The sequence below is a fragment of the Equus asinus genome, chromosome 6 (assembly GCF_041296235.1).
Source record: "Equus asinus isolate D_3611 breed Donkey chromosome 6, EquAss-T2T_v2, whole genome shotgun sequence".
Taxonomy (NCBI): domain Eukaryota; kingdom Metazoa; phylum Chordata; class Mammalia; order Perissodactyla; family Equidae; genus Equus; species Equus asinus.
Window position 1 is genome coordinate 26,426,004 of NC_091795.1, and position 16,602 is coordinate 26,442,605.

The window sequence follows — 16,602 nt, forward strand, 5'->3', positions numbered from 1 at the left end:
CACAGTGTTATTTCATTTTAAGAAAATGATAGTCATTCTGTTTGGCATAAACTGAAATATTAGAAAAGCCTTATATCAAGATGTTCCTAATTAGCTACCAGCAATCTGGCTTCACAATAGGGTTCTTTCATTGAATGGATGTAATAGATACTTTGTAGTGAAATGTATGATACGTCTCTTATGAAAAGGTTCCTAAACAGCTGCCTGCAATCTGGCTTCAGCACATTATATCATTGTCTCAAAGTGATATTCATTCAGTATGTCTTATATGGAAATGCTTGAAATGGTGAACATGAAGAAGTTTCTAAATATATACAAGCAAGATTGTTTCTCCACAGTTTTCTTTCAGTGACTGAATGTTATGTATAGTCTGTCACGACTATTGTAAAATGTTTGATAAGTCTTATGTAAAAACGTTCCTAGATAGCTATCTGTGAGCTCTATTTAGCACAGTGTTCTTTCATTGTAGGAAAATGATACCCATTCATTATGGCATATACTGAAATGTGAGAAATGTCTCAAATACACATGTTCCTAATAATAGCTTCAAGATGCTTTCACCACAGAGTTCTTTCAGTGAAACAATATTGCAGATACTCTGTGACACTTGTAGTGAAGTGTTAGTTAAAACTTACTTGCAAGCTGGATTCAGCACAGTGTTTCTTTCATTGTTTGAAACTCATATTCAATCAGAACAGCAAATATTGAAATGGTTATAATGACTAATATGAAGATGATCCTTAATGGCTGCAAGTAAGATGGTTTCACCACAGTTTTCTCTCAGTGAACAAATGCTATATATATTCTGTCCCACATGCAATGAAATGTTTGTTAAGTCTTATATGAACATGTTCCTAAACAGCTACCTGCAAACTGGGCTTAGAACAGTGTTCTCACATTGTTAGTAATTGATAGGTCATCTGTAGGGCATATGCTGAAATGTTTGAAATGTCTTATGTGAATATGCCCCTAAACAGCTGTAAGCACATTTGTTTCACCAGAGTTCCTTTAGTGTCTGAATCTTATGGATATTTTTCAAGTCTGTAGTGTAATTTTTTAAGTATTTTATGACGTTCTTCCTAAACAGATACTAGGAAACAAGGGTTCAGCTCATCCTACTTTCCTTGAGTGAATATTAAAATTATTCTGTCATGACCATAGCGCAATATTTGTTAAGACTTATAAAAAGATATTTCTAAAAAACAACTTTCCAGCTGGGTTCTTAACATCGTTCTTTCATTTTATGGAAGTGATAACCATTCTGGATGGAATACACTGAAATGTTTGAAAAGACTTGTATGAAGATACTCCTAAATAGCTACAAGCAATCTGGTTACACCACAGTGTTCTTTCATTTAATAAACTTTATCTATATTCTCCTATAGCTGTAGTGAAATGTTTTATATCATATATGAAAATGTTCCTACAGCTACCTGCAAGCTGGGATCAGCACACTGACTTTTCATTGTAATAAAGTGATAGTTACTTTGTATGGCATACACTGAAATGTCAGAAAAGACTTATATGAGTGTATTTCTAAAGAGATACAAGCAAGCTGGTTTCACAATAGTGATCTTTCATTGAATTAATGTAATAGATATTCTGTCGCACATGTTGTGAAATTTTCAATAAATCTTACATGAAAATGTTACTATAAGTCTACCTGAAAGCTGAGTTAAGTACAATGTTTTTTCATTTTAAGAAAGTATAGCTGTTCTCTATGGCTCATACTGAAATGCTAGAAAAGACTTACGTGAAGATGTTCCTTAAAAGCTACAAGGAAGTTGGTTTCACCACAGCATTCTTTCAATGTGTGAATGTTATCGATATTCCATCATGCCCGTAGTGAAATGTTTGATAGGACTTATTTGAAGATTCCCCTAAACAGCTGCAAGCAAGGTGTTTTCACCACAGTGTTCATTCAGAAAATGAATGTTATACGTATTCTGTCATGCCTCAAGAGAACTATTTGATGTCTTATGTGAGAGTGTTCCTGAACAGCTACAAGCAAGCTTTTTCAACATAGCGTGGTTTCCTTGAATGAATGTTATGGATATCAGGTTGCGGCCGTAGAGAAACGTTTGATAAGACATAAATGAAATGCTCATAAAGAGCCACTGGTTTCATCAGAACGTTCTTTCTGGATATGGAAGTGATAGCCATTCTGTAGGCATAATGAAGTGTTTGAAGAGCCTTATACGAAGACATTCCCAAGGCGCCAGAAGTAATCTGGCTTCACCACAGTGTTCTTTCAGTGAACGAGTGTTATAGATAGTCTGTCATGCCTGTAGTGAAATGTTTAATAAGTCTTATATGAAGAGGTTTCAAACAGCCGCCAGCAAGCCGGGTTTAGCACAGTGTCCTTTAACTGTAAGTAAGTGAGAGCCATTCTGTATGGCATATACTTAAATGTTAGAGAGGTCTTATATGAAGATGTTCCTAAATAGAATCCCACAAGATGTGTTCAGGACAGAATAATTTCATCATAAGATAGTGACAGCCATTTAGTATGGCATATACAGAAATGCTGAAAAGGACTTAAATGAAGATCTTCCTTAACAGTCAAACCAAGCCACTTTCACCATCGTGTTCTTTCATTGAATGGATGTAATAGATATTCTGTCATGCCTGTAGTTAAATGTTCAATAGGTCTTATAAAAAAATACTCCTAATAATCTACCTGAAAGCTATTAAACACAACCTTCTTTCCTTGTAAGAAGGGTATGGCCATGCTGTATGCCATATACTGAAATGCTTGAAAAGCTTTATATGAAGATGTTCCTCAACAGTTACAAGAAAACTGCTTTCATCCCTGTGTTCATTCAATGAGTGAATGTTTAGAGAGTCTGTCATTCCTGCAAAGGAATGTTTAATAAGTCTTACATGAAGATGTTTCTAAACAGCTACAAGGAAATTCTTTTAAATATAGTGTTATGACATTGAATAAACATTAAAGATATCCCGTCATGACTGTAGGCAAATGTCTGATAAGACTTGAACAAAACATTAATGAACAATTACTTGCAAGCTGGGTTCATCACAGGATTCTTTTCTGGCTATGGAGATGATAGCCATTCTGTATGGCATAAAGTGATATGTTTGAAGAGCCTTTTATTTCTATTCTTAAACAGCTAACAAGCAAGATGGTTTCTTCACAGTGTTCTTTCAGTGAATGAATGTTCTAGATATTGTCACATCTGTGGTGAAATATTTGATATATGATGTTCCTAAACAGCTACCTATAAACTGGATTCAGCATGTGCTCTTTCATTTTGTGAAAATGATAGTCGCTCTGTGTGGAATATGCTTAAGTGTTTGAAGCGTATTACGTGCAGATGTTCCTCAACAGTGAAAAGAAGATGGTTTTTGCATAATTTTCTTTCAGATAACAAATGTTATAGACATTGTCACATCTGTAGTCAAATGTTTGATATGATTTATGTGAAAATATCCCTAAACAGCTACCTGTTGGCTTGATGAAGCACAATGCTCTTTCATTGTAAGAAAGTGTTAGCTGTTCCACGTGGCATCTACTGAAATGTTTGAAATGTCATACGTGAAGATGTTCCTTAAGAGCTACTTGCTAGGTGTTTTCAAGACAATGTTCTTTCAGTGAATGAATGTTACAGATAGTCTATCACACCCGTAGTGAAATGCTGGATAAGTTTTATGAAGATGTCCCTAAGTAGCTACAAGCAAAATGGTTTCACAACAGTGTTCTTACAGACATTGAATGTTATAGATATTCTGTCATGCCTGTAGTGAAATGTTTGATAAGACTTGCATGAACACTTACATGAAGATGTTTCTAAACAGCCACAAGCAGGCTTTTACAGCACAGTATTTCATTGAATGAATGTGATAATTATCACATTGTGGCTGCAGAGAAACGTTTGATAAGACACACACAAAATGTTCATAAATAGCATGTGCCAGCTGGTTGCATCACAATGTTGTTTAATTTAATGGAAGTGATAATCATTCTGTATAGCATATGATGTGTTTGAATAGCCTTATATAAAGATAGTCCTAAAAACTTATGAGCAATCTGGTTTCACCAGAGTGTGTTCCTCAGTGAATGAATCTTACAGAGATTCTGTCAGAGCAGTAGTGACATGTTTGGTGTTTTGTATGAAGAAATCCTAAATGGCTTCCTGCAAGATGAGTTCAACACAGTGTTATTTCATTTTAAGAAAATGATAGTCATTCTGTTTGGCATAAACTGAAATATTAGAAAAGCCTTATATCAAGATGTTCCTAATTAGCTACCAGCAATCTGGCTTCACAATAGGGTTCTTTCATTGAATGGATGTAATAGATACTTTGTAGTGAAATGTATGACACGTCTCTTATGAAAAGGTTCCTAAACAGCTGCCTGCAATCTGGCTTCAGCACATTATATCATTGTCTCAAAGTGATATTCATTCAGTATGTCTTATATGGAAATGCTTGAAATGGTGAACATGAAGAAGTTTCTAAATATATACAAGCAAGATTGTTTCTCCACAGTTTTCTTTCAGTGACTGAATGTTATGTATAGTCTGTCACGACTATTGTAAAATGTTTGATAAGTCTTATGTAAAAACGTTCCTAGATAGCTATCTGTGAGCTCTATTTAGCACAGTGTTCTTTCATTGTAGGAAAATGATACCCATTCATTATGGCATATACTGAAATGTGAGAAATGTCTCAAATACACATGTTCCTAATAATAGCTTCAAGATGCTTTCACCACAGAGTTCTTTCAGTGAAACAATATTGCAGATACTCTGTGACACTTGTAGTGAAGTGTTAGTTAAAACTTACTTGCAAGCTGGATTCAGCACAGTGTTTCTTTCATTGTTTGAAACTCATATTCAATCAGAACAGCAAATATTGAAATGGTTATAATGACTAATATGAAGATGATCCTTAATGGCTGCAAGTAAGATGGTTTCACCACAGTTTTCTCTCAGTGAACAAATGCTATATATATTCTGTCCCACATGCAATGAAATGTTTGTTAAGTCTTATATGAACATGTTCCTAAACAGCTACCTGCAAACTGGGCTTAGAACAGTGTTCTCACATTGTTAGTAATTGATAGGTCATCTGTAGGGCATATGCTGAAATGTTTGAAATGTCTTATGTGAATATGCCCCTAAACAGCTGTAAGCACATTTGTTTCACCAGAGTTCCTTTAGTGTCTGAATCTTATGGATATTTTTCAAGTCTGTAGTGTAATTTTTTAAGTATTTTATGACGTTCTTCCTAAACAGATACTAGGAAACAAGGGTTCAGCTCATCCTACTTTCCTTGAGTGAATATTAAAATTATTCTGTCATGACCATAGCGCAATATTTGTTAAGACTTATAAAAAGATATTTCTAAAAAACAACTTTCCAGCTGGGTTCTTAACATCGTTCTTTCATTTTATGGAAGTGATAACCATTCTGGATGGAATACACTGAAATGTTTGAAAAGACTTGTATGAAGATACTCCTAAATAGCTACAAGCAATCTGGTTACACCACAGTGTTCTTTCATTTAATAAACTTTATCTATATTCTCCTATAGCTGTAGTGAAATGTTTTATATCATATATGAAAATGTTCCTACAGCTACCTGCAAGCTGGGATCAGCACACTGACTTTTCATTGTAATAAAGTGATAGTTACTTTGTATGGCATACACTGAAATGTCAGAAAAGACTTATATGAGTGTATTTCTAAAGAGATACAAGCAAGCTGGTTTCACAATAGTGATCTTTCATTGAATTAATGTAATAGATATTCTGTCGCACATGTTGTGAAATTTTCAATAAATCTTACATGAAAATGTTACTATAAGTCTACCTGAAAGCTGAGTTAAGTACAATGTTTTTTCATTTTAAGAAAGTATAGCTGTTCTCTATGGCTCATACTGAAATGCTAGAAAAGACTTACGTGAAGATGTTCCTTAAAAGCTACAAGGAAGTTGGTTTCACCACAGCATTCTTTCAATGTGTGAATGTTATCGATATTCCATCATGCCCGTAGTGAAATGTTTGATAGGACTTATTTGAAGATTCCCCTAAACAGCTGCAAGCAAGGTGTTTTCACCACAGTGTTCATTCAGAAAATGAATGTTATACGTATTCTGTCATGCCTCAAGAGAACTATTTGATGTCTTATGTGAGAGTGTTCCTGAACAGCTACAAGCAAGCTTTTTCAACATAGCGTGGTTTCCTTGAATGAATGTTATGGATATCAGGTTGCGGCCGTAGAGAAACGTTTGATAAGACATAAATGAAATGCTCATAAAGAGCCACTGGTTTCATCAGAACGTTCTTTCTGGATATGGAAGTGATAGCCATTCTGTAGGCATAATGAAGTGTTTGAAGAGCCTTATACGAAGACATTCCCAAGGCGCCAGAAGTAATCTGGCTTCACCACAGTGTTCTTTCAGTGAACGAGTGTTATAGATAGTCTGTCATGCCTGTAGTGAAATGTTTAATAAGTCTTATATGAAGAGGTTTCAAACAGCCGCCAGCAAGCCGGGTTTAGCACAGTGTCCTTTAACTGTAAGTAAGTGAGAGCCATTCTGTATGGCATATACTTAAATGTTAGAGAGGTCTTATATGAAGATGTTCCTAAATAGAATCCCACAAGATGTGTTCAGGACAGAATAATTTCATCATAAGATAGTGACAGCCATTTAGTATGGCATATACAGAAATGCTGAAAAGGACTTAAATGAAGATCTTCCTTAACAGTAAAACCAAGCCACTTTCACCATCGTGTTCTTTCATTGAATGGATGTAATAGATATTCTGTCATGCCTGTAGTTAAATGTTCAATAGGTCTTATAAAAAAATACTCCTAATAATCTACCTGAAAGCTATTAAACACAACCTTCTTTCCTTGTAAGAAGGGTATGGCCATGCTGTATGCCATATACTGAAATGCTTGAAAAGCTTTATATGAAGATGTTCCTCAACAGTTACAAGAAAACTGCTTTCATCCCTGTGTTCATTCAATGAGTGAATGTTTAGAGAGTCTGTCATTCCTGCAAAGGAATGTTTAATAAGTCTTACATGAAGATGTTTCTAAACAGCTACAAGGAAATTCTTTTAAATATAGTGTTATGACATTGAATAAACATTAAAGATATCCCGTCATGACTGTAGGCAAATGTCTGATAAGACTTGAACAAAATATTAATGAACAATTACTTGCAAGCTGGGTTCATCACAGGATTCTTTTCTGGCTATGGAGATGATAGCCATTCTGTATGGCATAAAGTGATATGTTTGAAGAGCCTTTTATTTCTATTCTTAAACAGCTAACAAGCAAGATGGTTTCTTCACAGTGTTCTTTCAGTGAATGAATGTTCTAGATATTGTCACATCTGTGGTGAAATATTTGATATATGATGTTCCTAAACAGCTACCTATAAACTGGATTCAGCATGTGCTCTTTCATTTTGTGAAAATGATAGTCGCTCTGTGTGGAATATGCTTAAGTGTTTGAAGCGTATTACGTGCAGATGTTCCTCAACAGTGAAAAGAAGATGGTTTTTGCATAATTTTCTTTCAGATAACAAATGTTATAGACATTGTCACATCTGTAGTCAAATGTTTGATATGATTTATGTGAAAATATCCCTAAACAGCTACCTGTTGGCTTGATGAAGCACAATGCTCTTTCATTGTAAGAAAGTGTTAGCTGTTCCATGTGGCATCTACTGAAATGTTTGAAATGTCATACGTGAAGATGTTCCTTAAGAGCTACTTGCTAGGTGTTTTCAAGACAATGTTCTTTCAGTGAATGAATGTTATAGATAGTCTATCACACCCGTAGTGAAATGCTGGATAAGTTTTATGAAGATGTCCCTAAGTAGCTACAAGCAAAATGGTTTCACAACAGTGTTCTTACAGACATTGAATGTTATAGATATTCTGTCATGCCTGTAGTGAAATGTTTGATAAGACTTGCATGAACACTTACATGAAGATGTTTCTAAACAGCCACAAGCAGGCTTTTACAGCACAGTATTTCATTGAATGAATGTGATAATTATCACATTGTGGCTGCAGAGAAACGTTTGATAAGACACACACAAAATGTTCATAAATAGCATGTGCCAGCTGGTTGCATCACAATGTTGTTTAATTTAATGGAAGTGATAATCATTCTGTATAGCATATGATGTGTTTGAATAGCCTTATATAAAGATAGTCCTAAAAACTTATGAGCAATCTGGTTTCACCAGAGTGTGTTCCTCAGTGAATGAATCTTACAGAGATTCTGTCAGAGCAGTAGTGACATGTTTGGTGTTTTGTATGAAGAAATCCTAAATGGCTTCCTGCAAGATGAGTTCAACACAGTGTTATTTCATTTTAAGAAAATGATAGTCATTCTGTTTGGCATAAACTGAAATATTAGAAAAGCCTTATATCAAGATGTTCCTAATTAGCTACCAGCAATCTGGCTTCACAATAGGGTTCTTTCATTGAATGGATGTAATAGATACTTTGTAGTGAAATGTATGACACGTCTCTTATGAAAAGGTTCCTAAACAGCTGCCTGCAATCTGGCTTCAGCACATTATATCATTGTCTCAAAGTGATATTCATTCAGTATGTCTTATATGGAAATGCTTGAAATGGTGAACATGAAGAAGTTTCTAAATATATACAAGCAAGATTGTTTCTCCACAGTTTTCTTTCAGTGACTGAATGTTATGTATAGTCTGTCACGACTATTGTAAAATGTTTGATAAGTCTTATGTAAAAACGTTCCTAGATAGCTATCTGTGAGCTCTATTTAGCACAGTGTTCTTTCATTGTAGGAAAATGATACCCATTCATTATGGCATATACTGAAATGTGAGAAATGTCTCAAATACACATGTTCCTAATAATAGCTTCAAGATGCTTTCACCACAGAGTTCTTTCAGTGAAACAATATTGCAGATACTCTGTGACACTTGTAGTGAAGTGTTAGTTAAAACTTACTTGCAAGCTGGATTCAGCACAGTGTTTCTTTCATTGTTTGAAACTCATATTCAATCAGAACAGCAAATATTGAAATGGTTATAATGACTAATATGAAGATGATCCTTAATGGCTGCAAGTAAGATGGTTTCACCACAGTTTTCTCTCAGTGAACAAATGCTATATATATTCTGTCCCACATGCAATGAAATGTTTGTTAAGTCTTATATGAACATGTTCCTAAACAGCTACCTGCAAACTGGGCTTAGAACAGTGTTCTCACATTGTTAGTAATTGATAGGTCATCTGTAGGGCATATGCTGAAATGTTTGAAATGTCTTATGTGAATATGCCCCTAAACAGCTGTAAGCACATTTGTTTCACCAGAGTTCCTTTAGTGTCTGAATCTTATGGATATTTTTCAAGTCTGTAGTGTAATTTTTTAAGTATTTTATGACGTTCTTCCTAAACAGATACTAGGAAACAAGGGTTCAGCTCATCCTACTTTCCTTGAGTGAATATTAAAATTATTCTGTCATGACCATAGCGCAATATTTGTTAAGACTTATAAAAAGATATTTCTAAAAAACAACTTTCCAGCTGGGTTCTTAACATCGTTCTTTCATTTTATGGAAGTGATAACCATTCTGGATGGAATACACTGAAATGTTTGAAAAGACTTGTATGAAGATACTCCTAAATAGCTACAAGCAATCTGGTTACACCACAGTGTTCTTTCATTTAATAAACTTTATCTATATTCTCCTATAGCTGTAGTGAAATGTTTTATATCATATATGAAAATGTTCCTACAGCTACCTGCAAGCTGGGATCAGCACACTGACTTTTCATTGTAATAAAGTGATAGTTACTTTGTATGGCATACACTGAAATGTCAGAAAAGACTTATATGAGTGTATTTCTAAAGAGATACAAGCAAGCTGGTTTCACAATAGTGATCTTTCATTGAATTAATGTAATAGATATTCTGTCGCACATGTTGTGAAATTTTCAATAAATCTTACATGAAAATGTTACTATAAGTCTACCTGAAAGCTGAGTTAAGTACAATGTTTTTTCATTTTAAGAAAGTATAGCTGTTCTCTATGGCTCATACTGAAATGCTAGAAAAGACTTACGTGAAGATGTTCCTTAAAAGCTACAAGGAAGTTGGTTTCACCACAGCATTCTTTCAATGTGTGAATGTTATCGATATTCCATCATGCCCGTAGTGAAATGTTTGATAGGACTTATTTGAAGATTCCCCTAAACAGCTGCAAGCAAGGTGTTTTCACCACAGTGTTCATTCAGAAAATGAATGTTATACGTATTCTGTCATGCCTCAAGAGAACTATTTGATGTCTTATGTGAGAGTGTTCCTGAACAGCTACAAGCAAGCTTTTTCAACATAGCGTGGTTTCCTTGAATGAATGTTATGGATATCAGGTTGCGGCCGTAGAGAAACGTTTGATAAGACATAAATGAAATGCTCATAAAGAGCCACTGGTTTCATCAGAACGTTCTTTCTGGATATGGAAGTGATAGCCATTCTGTAGGCATAATGAAGTGTTTGAAGAGCCTTATACGAAGACATTCCCAAGGCGCCAGAAGTAATCTGGCTTCACCACAGTGTTCTTTCAGTGAACGAGTGTTATAGATAGTCTGTCATGCCTGTAGTGAAATGTTTAATAAGTCTTATATGAAGAGGTTTCAAACAGCCGCCAGCAAGCCGGGTTTAGCACAGTGTCCTTTAACTGTAAGTAAGTGAGAGCCATTCTGTATGGCATATACTTAAATGTTAGAGAGGTCTTATATGAAGATGTTCCTAAATAGAATCCCACAAGATGTGTTCAGGACAGAATAATTTCATCATAAGATAGTGACAGCCATTTAGTATGGCATATACAGAAATGCTGAAAAGGACTTAAATGAAGATCTTCCTTAACAGTAAAACCAAGCCACTTTCACCATCGTGTTCTTTCATTGAATGGATGTAATAGATATTCTGTCATGCCTGTAGTTAAATGTTCAATAGGTCTTATAAAAAAATACTCCTAATAATCTACCTGAAAGCTATTAAACACAACCTTCTTTCCTTGTAAGAAGGGTATGGCCATGCTGTATGCCATATACTGAAATGCTTGAAAAGCTTTATATGAAGATGTTCCTCAACAGTTACAAGAAAACTGCTTTCATCCCTGTGTTCATTCAATGAGTGAATGTTTAGAGAGTCTGTCATTCCTGCAAAGGAATGTTTAATAAGTCTTACATGAAGATGTTTCTAAACAGCTACAAGGAAATTCTTTTAAATATAGTGTTATGACATTGAATAAACATTAAAGATATCCCGTCATGACTGTAGGCAAATGTCTGATAAGACTTGAACAAAATATTAATGAACAATTACTTGCAAGCTGGGTTCATCACAGGATTCTTTTCTGGCTATGGAGATGATAGCCATTCTGTATGGCATAAAGTGATATGTTTGAAGAGCCTTTTATTTCTATTCTTAAACAGCTAACAAGCAAGATGGTTTCTTCACAGTGTTCTTTCAGTGAATGAATGTTCTAGATATTGTCACATCTGTGGTGAAATATTTGATATATGATGTTCCTAAACAGCTACCTATAAACTGGATTCAGCATGTGCTCTTTCATTTTGTGAAAATGATAGTCGCTCTGTGTGGAATATGCTTAAGTGTTTGAAGCGTATTACGTGCAGATGTTCCTCAACAGTGAAAAGAAGATGGTTTTTGCATAATTTTCTTTCAGATAACAAATGTTATAGACATTGTCACATCTGTAGTCAAATGTTTGATATGATTTATGTGAAAATATCCCTAAACAGCTACCTGTTGGCTTGATGAAGCACAATGCTCTTTCATTGTAAGAAAGTGTTAGCTGTTCCACGTGGCATCTACTGAAATGTTTGAAATGTCATACGTGAAGATGTTCCTTAAGAGCTACTTGCTAGGTGTTTTCAAGACAATGTTCTTTCAGTGAATGAATGTTACAGATAGTCTATCACACCCGTAGTGAAATGCTGGATAAGTTTTATGAAGATGTCCCTAAGTAGCTACAAGCAAAATGGTTTCACAACAGTGTTCTTACAGACATTGAATGTTATAGATATTCTGTCATGCCTGTAGTGAAATGTTTGATAAGACTTGCATGAACACTTACATGAAGATGTTTCTAAACAGCCACAAGCAGGCTTTTACAGCACAGTATTTCATTGAATGAATGTGATAATTATCACATTGTGGCTGCAGAGAAACGTTTGATAAGACACACACAAAATGTTCATAAATAGCATGTGCCAGCTGGTTGCATCACAATGTTGTTTAATTTAATGGAAGTGATAATCATTCTGTATAGCATATGATGTGTTTGAATAGCCTTATATAAAGATAGTCCTAAAAACTTATGAGCAATCTGGTTTCACCAGAGTGTGTTCCTCAGTGAATGAATCTTACAGAGATTCTGTCAGAGCAGTAGTGACATGTTTGGTGTTTTGTATGAAGAAATCCTAAATGGCTTCCTGCAAGATGAGTTCAACACAGTGTTATTTCATTTTAAGAAAATGATAGTCATTCTGTTTGGCATAAACTGAAATATTAGAAAAGCCTTATATCAAGATGTTCCTAATTAGCTACCAGCAATCTGGCTTCACAATAGGGTTCTTTCATTGAATGGATGTAATAGATACTTTGTAGTGAAATGTATGACACGTCTCTTATGAAAAGGTTCCTAAACAGCTGCCTGCAATCTGGCTTCAGCACATTATATCATTGTCTCAAAGTGATATTCATTCAGTATGTCTTATATGGAAATGCTTGAAATGGTGAACATGAAGAAGTTTCTAAATATATACAAGCAAGATTGTTTCTCCACAGTTTTCTTTCAGTGACTGAATGTTATGTATAGTCTGTCACGACTATTGTAAAATGTTTGATAAGTCTTATGTAAAAACGTTCCTAGATAGCTATCTGTGAGCTCTATTTAGCACAGTGTTCTTTCATTGTAGGAAAATGATACCCATTCATTATGGCATATACTGAAATGTGAGAAATGTCTCAAATACACATGTTCCTAATAATAGCTTCAAGATGCTTTCACCACAGAGTTCTTTCAGTGAAACAATATTGCAGATACTCTGTGACACTTGTAGTGAAGTGTTAGTTAAAACTTACTTGCAAGCTGGATTCAGCACAGTGTTTCTTTCATTGTTTGAAACTCATATTCAATCAGAACAGCAAATATTGAAATGGTTATAATGACTAATATGAAGATGATCCTTAATGGCTGCAAGTAAGATGGTTTCACCACAGTTTTCTCTCAGTGAACAAATGCTATATATATTCTGTCCCACATGCAATGAAATGTTTGTTAAGTCTTATATGAACATGTTCCTAAACAGCTACCTGCAAACTGGGCTTAGAACAGTGTTCTCACATTGTTAGTAATTGATAGGTCATCTGTAGGGCATATGCTGAAATGTTTGAAATGTCTTATGTGAATATGCCCCTAAACAGCTGTAAGCACATTTGTTTCACCAGAGTTCCTTTAGTGTCTGAATCTTATGGATATTTTTCAAGTCTGTAGTGTAATTTTTTAAGTATTTTATGACGTTCTTCCTAAACAGATACTAGGAAACAAGGGTTCAGCTCATCCTACTTTCCTTGAGTGAATATTAAAATTATTCTGTCATGACCATAGCGCAATATTTGTTAAGACTTATAAAAAGATATTTCTAAAAAACAACTTTCCAGCTGGGTTCTTAACATCGTTCTTTCATTTTATGGAAGTGATAACCATTCTGGATGGAATACACTGAAATGTTTGAAAAGACTTGTATGAAGATACTCCTAAATAGCTACAAGCAATCTGGTTACACCACAGTGTTCTTTCATTTAATAAACTTTATCTATATTCTCCTATAGCTGTAGTGAAATGTTTTATATCATATATGAAAATGTTCCTACAGCTACCTGCAAGCTGGGATCAGCACACTGACTTTTCATTGTAATAAAGTGATAGTTACTTTGTATGGCATACACTGAAATGTCAGAAAAGACTTATATGAGTGTATTTCTAAAGAGATACAAGCAAGCTGGTTTCACAATAGTGATCTTTCATTGAATTAATGTAATAGATATTCTGTCGCACATGTTGTGAAATTTTCAATAAATCTTACATGAAAATGTTACTATAAGTCTACCTGAAAGCTGAGTTAAGTACAATGTTTTTTCATTTTAAGAAAGTATAGCTGTTCTCTATGGCTCATACTGAAATGCTAGAAAAGACTTACGTGAAGATGTTCCTTAAAAGCTACAAGGAAGTTGGTTTCACCACAGCATTCTTTCAATGTGTGAATGTTATCGATATTCCATCATGCCCGTAGTGAAATGTTTGATAGGACTTATTTGAAGATTCCCCTAAACAGCTGCAAGCAAGGTGTTTTCACCACAGTGTTCATTCAGAAAATGAATGTTATACGTATTCTGTCATGCCTCAAGAGAACTATTTGATGTCTTATGTGAGAGTGTTCCTGAACAGCTACAAGCAAGCTTTTTCAACATAGCGTGGTTTCCTTGAATGAATGTTATGGATATCAGGTTGCGGCCGTAGAGAAACGTTTGATAAGACATAAATGAAATGCTCATAAAGAGCCACTGGTTTCATCAGAACGTTCTTTCTGGATATGGAAGTGATAGCCATTCTGTAGGCATAATGAAGTGTTTGAAGAGCCTTATACGAAGACATTCCCAAGGCGCCAGAAGTAATCTGGCTTCACCACAGTGTTCTTTCAGTGAACGAGTGTTATAGATAGTCTGTCATGCCTGTAGTGAAATGTTTAATAAGTCTTATATGAAGAGGTTTCAAACAGCCGCCAGCAAGCCGGGTTTAGCACAGTGTCCTTTAACTGTAAGTAAGTGAGAGCCATTCTGTATGGCATATACTTAAATGTTAGAGAGGTCTTATATGAAGATGTTCCTAAATAGAATCCCACAAGATGTGTTCAGGACAGAATAATTTCATCATAAGATAGTGACAGCCATTTAGTATGGCATATACAGAAATGCTGAAAAGGACTTAAATGAAGATCTTCCTTAACAGTAAAACCAAGCCACTTTCACCATCGTGTTCTTTCATTGAATGGATGTAATAGATATTCTGTCACGCCTGTAGTTAAATGTTCAATAGGTCTTATAAAAAAATACTCCTAATAATCTACCTGAAAGCTATTAAACACAACCTTCTTTCCTTGTAAGAAGGGTATGGCCATGCTGTATGCCATATACTGAAATGCTTGAAAAGCTTTATATGAAGATGTTCCTCAACAGTTACAAGAAAACTGCTTTCATCCCTGTGTTCATTCAATGAGTGAATGTTTAGAGAGTCTGTCATTCCTGCAAAGGAATGTTTAATAAGTCTTACATGAAGATGTTTCTAAACAGCTACAAGGAAATTCTTTTAAATATAGTGTTATGACATTGAATAAACATTAAAGATATCCCGTCATGACTGTAGGCAAATGTCTGATAAGACTTGAACAAAATATTAATGAACAATTACTTGCAAGCTGGGTTCATCACAGGATTCTTTTCTGGCTATGGAGATGATAGCCATTCTGTATGGCATAAAGTGATATGTTTGAAGAGCCTTTTATTTCTATTCTTAAACAGCTAACAAGCAAGATGGTTTCTTCACAGTGTTCTTTCAGTGAATGAATGTTCTAGATATTGTCACATCTGTGGTGAAATATTTGATATATGATGTTCCTAAACAGCTACCTATAAACTGGATTCAGCATGTGCTCTTTCATTTTGTGAAAATGATAGTCGCTCTGTGTGGAATATGCTTAAGTGTTTGAAGCGTATTACGTGCAGATGTTCCTCAACAGTGAAAAGAAGATGGTTTTTGCATAATTTTCTTTCAGATAACAAATGTTATAGACATTGTCACATCTGTAGTCAAATGTTTGATATGATTTATGTGAAAATATCCCTAAACAGCTACCTGTTGGCTTGATGAAGCACAATGCTCTTTCATTGTAAGAAAGTGTTAGCTGTTCCACGTGGCATCTACTGAAATGTTTGAAATGTCATACGTGAAGATGTTCCTTAAGAGCTACTTGCTAGGTGTTTTCAAGACAATGTTCTTTCAGTGAATGAATGTTACAGATAGTCTATCACACCCGTAGTGAAATGCTGGATAAGTTTTATGAAGATGTCCCTAAGTAGCTACAAGCAAAATGGTTTCACAACAGTGTTCTTACAGACATTGAATGTTATAGATATTCTGTCATGCCTGTAGTGAAATGTTTGATAAGACTTGCATGAACACTTACATGAAGATGTTTCTAAACAGCCACAAGCAGGCTTTTACAGCACAGTATTTCATTGAATGAATGTGATAATTATCACATTGTGGCTGCAGAGAAACGTTTGATAAGACACACACAAAATGTTCATAAATAGCATGTGCCAGCTGGTTGCATCACAATGTTGTTTAATTTAATGGAAGTGATAATCATTCTGTATAGCATATGATGTGTTTGAATAGCCTTATATAAAGATAGTCCTAAAAACTTATGAGCAATCTGGTTTCACCAGAGTGTGTTCCTCAGTGAATGAATCTTAC